Here is a 6,239-nt window from a genome sequence, read left to right as displayed (position 1 = left end):
TTCAAACCTTTCATTTTCAACACACTTTACAGAAAGAGTAGCAAACTCAACTCTGGTTTAGTTTGTTCTTATTATCCATAGCACCACATTCCTTTGTTGCAGAAATACATTTCTTTCATTCAAAGTCCTTCAATATACCTTATGCTGAACAAGAGGTAAACAAATCAAGCAATGCATTTTTAGCAATGGTCCTGTCCTTGTATCACTACAAAACACCTGCTTAGCTGCTAAAGTCGCTAACAAAAGTTTGTAGCAACTCACCAATGTTATCAGAAAGGAACGCTTAGCCCTCTGGCAAGACTGAGATGATGGGCAAGGTGTGTGTGCTGTCTTGTGTGGATTCCATATGTATTTAGATTAGTATTAATTTGTTTGGGCTCTGTGACTCTGTCACTCTCAGTGATCTCTCCTGCAGTGCAGCTGCAGTGCAGGTTGCCAGGTTGGTTCTGTGGGAATAGGGATTCACAGCAGAGAATGTGGCAGAGACAGAGAACGGGCGGGGCAAGTAGTAGAGGGGTGTCATGTGATTGGGGGAATTCCTCTGTCAGTCTTCATATCCTTGGCTGGCTATGCGCTTGTAGATATGCTATCTTTGTCGTGAAAATATGTGCAAATTGTTGAATATATATTTATATATTTTTAAGTGGACATTTGTAACTCAAATCTTTGCTTCTGAGGGAGTCTACAAATTGTTTTAAAAAATGATGCTATATCAGTGGTTCTCAAACTTTTTCATGTCAAGGACCCTCAAAGTGATATGTATTTGAACACGGACGTAGGGGAGACCATGTTGTTCCAGGGACCCCCGCCTAGAAGCAAAGATTTGAGTTACAAATGTTCGCTTTAAAAGAATATACATATTCAATATATATATTTTTTAATAGCAGTTCTACAAGCTCATTGAGCTCAGTTCGGGGCTCTCCCCCAGGCTGGCAGAGGGAGAGTAGTGCCCAGGATTACAGCTTAGTCAATTGGCACTGGGTGAAAAAAAATGGGTCACAAAAATCGTGGGATAAAAAGAGAAAAGAAAGTGTATTTGAAACAAAACATTAAACAGATCACTAATAGGCTTACACACCTAATTAACACTCAGTGATGTTTGTCATTTTTTTATAATACTTTTAAATCTGTATTTCATGAACTGATAACAAACCAAGCTAACCGTCCATAAACTCAACACAATATTAGTCCGGCCTTTTCGAGCAAAAATCGTACACTTTACGTTAAAAGCATGACATTTGGCACACCGTTAGGGCATGCCATAAGGAACATTTTTGGCTATAGGGCCATCGCAGTTTTGTCCTGTGGTAACTATGGCAGCCATTTTCCAAAATGGCCACCACCTGCTGTCATTTTACCAATAACTCAGGTGCTAGACCACCTAGGATCTTGATTCTGGTGACTAATCCTACATTTTCAAGGATGAGGAATACAGTGGTACTATTTACAACATGCTACTACCTAACTACATATATCTGGCATTCAGTTAATTCAATAATTGTAAACCCATCAAAATATGTAATGATGTAGTACAGTAGCCTACATGTTTTCAAACTGACACGTGAGAGTCAAGAATGCAGTACTTCACTGTTTTCACTCTTTTATTAGTAGTCGCATTGCATAATTATTTTAAATGGACTATAAGACACAACAAAGACAGAGTACTCATGAGTCATAGCATAATGGCATATAGACCAATTATTTGCGCTGGTTTCACCCAGCGCAAATACACCCCAACCCCCTCTTGTGTGTTGGCTAGTGAGGTGCGTCCTAGCGAGACCTGATAGAATGGGTTTCATTGCGCACATACTGGTTCCGCACATATTGGTTCTTAGCAGTGTGACGTCGTCTGTTAAGGGGTCTATTCAATAAAGCCAGATAATCTACACAATGTTAGTTGCACAGTCCACCACAGTAGCAAAGGGCAGTACACTGAAGTGCTGTCTTAACACATCTGCATTGTCCACTGCATCCCTTTTTGCAACCACAGCGGAAGAGTTCCCGACAGGCCAGGCTCGCTTCTGTGTGGTCCAGTGCACTTCCCATCCTCCTGTCAAAATTAGAATCAGCTTTATTGTCAGATCACAGGTTTACAAGTGTAAAGAAGCGGATTAAATTATTTGCATTCACCTGTCTCCTTCCTCTTCCACCCCCATTCACCTGGGGATGGGAGTTCAGGGGCTGCAACCATCGCCTGTCCCCAGCAGTGGCCAGCTTGGTAGGCTGCCCTCTTTGTATGTTGAATCAGTGCAGCTCGTGTTGGGGGGAGTCCATCAATTGTTCTGCCCTTCTAGGTGAATAGCTGCTTCCGTGCCTGATTCACTGATGCCTGGCCGCTAGTATGGTCATAGAGCAATACCACAAATGGTCAGTATCATTATCATGGTCAGTATCATGGTCAGTACCAAGGTCAGTACCATGGTCAGTACCATGGTCAGTACCAGTACCATGGTCAGTATCAGTACCATGGTCAGTATCATGACCGGTATCATGACCAGTATCATGGCCAGTATCATGGTTAATTATGGTCAGTACCATGGTCAGTATCATGGTCAGTATCAGTACCATGGTCAGTACCATGGTCAGTATCAGTATCATGGTCAGTATCATGGTCAGTATCAGTACCATGGTCAGTACCATGGTCAGTATCAGTATCATGGTCAGTACCATGGTCAGTTTCATGGTCACCATGATACTGACCATGATACTGACCATAATTAACCATGATACTGGCCATGATACCGACCATGATACTGACCATAATTCTGACATTAAACTGACCATGATACTGACCATGAAACTGACATTCTACAGACCATGATACGTACATGATATTGACATTATACCGACCATGATACTAACCATCATACTTGCCAGGAAACAACAATTTGAGCCGTTATTGTCTCCGCCAGGCCGAAAGGCATGGCGAGAGAGTATGTTTTACCCCTGTCCGTCCGTCCGTCCGTCCGTCTGTGAACAGCTAATCTCTGGCACCGTTAGCCCGGTTTATTACTGTAAATGTATTACATTATGAGCAGTTATTACATTATGAGTTGCTACAGCAACTCATAATGTAATAACGGCTCATAATGTAATAAACGAAATGTAATAAAAGCTCATAATGTAATAAACTAAATGTAATAAAAGCTCATAATGTAATAAACTAAATGTAATAAAAGCTCATAATGTAATAATCAGCTCATAATGTAATAAAATCATGAGCCCATAATGTAATAATGTGTTACATTAAGAATCTTGCGTAGCCACTCATAATGTAATAACACTGCATAATGTAACCAGAAAAAGTGCTCCCCGGAGCACAGGTCTCCGCCAGGTCAGGGAGGTTATTGTGGCCTCCTGGTGGCGCTATAATAGGCCAATGTGAAAAGGGTGCTATTTCTTCTTAGGCCTTTCAATCGGACACTGCATTCATGATTTGAGGCATTTTGTTCCAAAAATGTGTTTTGCTAAATTAGACCTGCTGGTGGCGCTATAACAGGCCAATGTGAAAAGGGTGCCATTTCTTCCTCGGCCTAGTGGGAAGGTGTGCGCAAAATTTCACGGCAATCGCACACTGCGTTGATGATTTGAGGCATTTTGTTCAAAACGAACCAATCCTGCAAACTTTGGAAGCCAATCTTAGCCAATCAGGATAGAATATAAAAATCGGAGAGACCCGTGTTGATCACATGACTATATAGATACTGTGTACCGATTTGCGTGAGGTTTGGACAAAATCTGTAGGAGTGATATCCAAAAATGTGTTTTGCACAAATCGGCCTCCTGGTGGCGCTATAACAGGACAATCTGAAAATTTTGGGGCAGATGTTCGGCTTTGGCATCCAGGGAGTGTGTGCACAGTTTCGCAGCGGCCGGGCTAACAGACACACGGACGGACGGACGGACAGACAGGGGTAAAACATACTCTCTAGCCATGCCTTTCGGCCTGGCGGAGACAATAACGGTTCAAATTGTTGTTTCCTGGCAAGTATGATGGTCAGTATCATGGTCGGTATAATGTCAGTATTATGTACGTATCATGGTCAGTATCATGGTCTGTAGAATGTCAGCATCATGGTCAGTATCATGGTCAGTATCATGGTCAGTATCATGGTCAGTATTATGGTCAGTTTAATGTCAGTATCATGGTCAGTATCATGGTTAGTATCATGGCCAGTTTAATGTCAGTATCATGGTCAGTATCATGGTCAGTATCATGTCAATATAATGTCAGTATCATATACGTATCATGGTTAGTATCGTGTCAGTATCATGGTCAGTTTAATGTCAGTATCAAGGCCAGTATCATGGTCGGTATCATGGCCAGTATCATGGCCAGTATCATGGTTAATTATGGTCGGCATCATGGCCAGTATCATGGTCGGTATCATGGCCAGTATCATGGCCAGTATCATGGTTAATTATGGTCGGCATCATGGCCAGTATCATTGTGACCATGAAACTGACCATGATACAGACCATGATACTGATCATGATACTGACCATGATACCGACCATGGTACTGACCATGATACTGATACTGACCATGGTACTGACCATGGTACTGACCATGGTACTGACCATGGTACTCACCATGATACTGACCATGATACTGACCATGATACTGACCATGATACTGATAATGATTATTATGATGTAACACTTTACTTTTCTCAACAATATGAGACATTATTACATTATGAACTTTTATTACATTATAAGCGGCCACGTGAGATTTATAATGTAACACATTATTACTGTAGTAACTGAGTAGTACCACTGTAATATGCCTGACTACGCCACCTCCCGCTTGTGGAGGGGGCAGGAGGAACCCTTAAACCTTATTCTGTTCAACTTCCCTTAAACAGGAACAATTATTTTACTAGAGGCAGTTTGTGGAAAAATATAACAACTTTATTACCATAAAATTACAAAACACATCACTGTCTATTACAAACTAGCACGACAATTAAGGTATTTAAGGCAAGGTATTTAGTATTAAAATGGCAATCTAACAGTTACCTCTCACATTATAAGGAAGGGCGGGTGCACACAGTGAATACCAAAATAACTAGGGGAAAAGAAAAGGGGACAGGCCTCAAAGAAATCATGCAATATAAATACAAAACTCAAATACAAAACATGCAGTGCCAGGTTATATGAATACACACCAATAAAACCAAAGGGGTCCCCAGTGCAGTCCCAAGCTGAGAGGAGAGCCGTGTGCAGCAGGGCGGACCCGGCCTTGAACAGGGTTACATGAATTAAACTGTAACAGAACAGAGGAGAGAAACAGTTAAAATATGCCAATATGGATAAATGTTAAAACCTATGCCTACAGTGTACCTTGGCTAGATGGCTCAAACAAACAAAACAAAAAGAGTAAATTAACAGTGGAAAACAGTGGCCGGTGTGGTCCCTTTAAGGAGACAAACAAAACGCATTAGTTGCCAGCCCTAGTATCACACTATAAAACATTATATTCAAATCATTAAAAGAACAAAACAGCTTAAAACCTACTTTGTGTTGCAGTAACGGTGCACACAATATAAGGCCAAGGCGAGGGGGCAACCTCAACACCAGAGCTGCTGTATAAAAGAAGACAGTGATGTTACAAACTAAAATACATTAAAATCCACAAAAAGGCAATGCATAAGATACTGCTTTACCCGTGTCTCCAGGTAGGGCAGACAGAACAGAACAGACACCACCAGGAGGTCACTTCATTTGTAAAACTGAAATAATAAATAAATGCATTAAAAGATAATAAAACACAATGCTGTTGGCTAAATTAAAGAGCATGGGAAGCCTCCATGTGCTCAACAGAAAATAGGCAACCAAACAAACAAAAGCCAGTAGTAACATGTGCTCAAACAATAAAGCTAAACATTAGCATGAGCTACAACAAACAAAAGGGTCGCACAAAGTAGCAGATCTACAAGGTTCAGTTTTTGGCCTACCATGTGTTCTCCTTCTCCCTGCATGAACCATGCTGCCTACAGCAGAGACAAATGGCTCTCTACTGGGAGGAGCTGGCTTTTATACTTCCTGGTCATGGTGGTCAGGTGCAGTGGGTGCACCAGTCACCTAGATTCCCACATTACATTATAGAAAAATCTGTTATTACGTTATGCGCTAATTCTTTTATTACATTATGAGCTGATTATTACATTATGAGTTTTTATTACATTTAAATTATTACATTATGAACCATTATTACATTATGAGCCGTTATTACA

At 41.0% G+C, this 6,239-nt stretch overlaps 1 long non-coding RNA gene across 2 annotated transcripts; it reads right to left on the bottom strand.

Moving 5' to 3' along the window:
- Positions 1-1,667: 1,667 nt before the first annotated feature.
- Positions 1,668-6,012, bottom strand: LOC311036481. 2 transcript variants are annotated; one of them, XR_014599851.1, is made up of 6 exons: positions 5,961-6,012; positions 5,670-5,735; positions 5,521-5,588; positions 5,172-5,269; positions 2,131-2,336; positions 1,668-2,050 (listed from the first exon to the last, which is right to left on the bottom strand). It is a non-coding gene; the product is annotated as an uncharacterized lncRNA (long non-coding RNA). The 2 variants fall into 2 exon arrangements; XR_014599852.1 differs by lacking the exon at positions 5,670-5,735 and having other exon boundaries at positions 5,961-5,998.
- Positions 6,013-6,239: the final 227 nt, after the last annotated feature.

The sequence above is a fragment of the Gymnoscopelus microlampas genome (assembly GCF_963454915.1).
Source record: "Gymnoscopelus microlampas genome assembly, chromosome: 20".
Lineage (NCBI taxonomy): Eukaryota > Metazoa > Chordata > Actinopteri > Myctophiformes > Myctophidae > Gymnoscopelus > Gymnoscopelus microlampas.
This window is presented reverse-complemented; position numbering and strand designations above follow the sequence as displayed.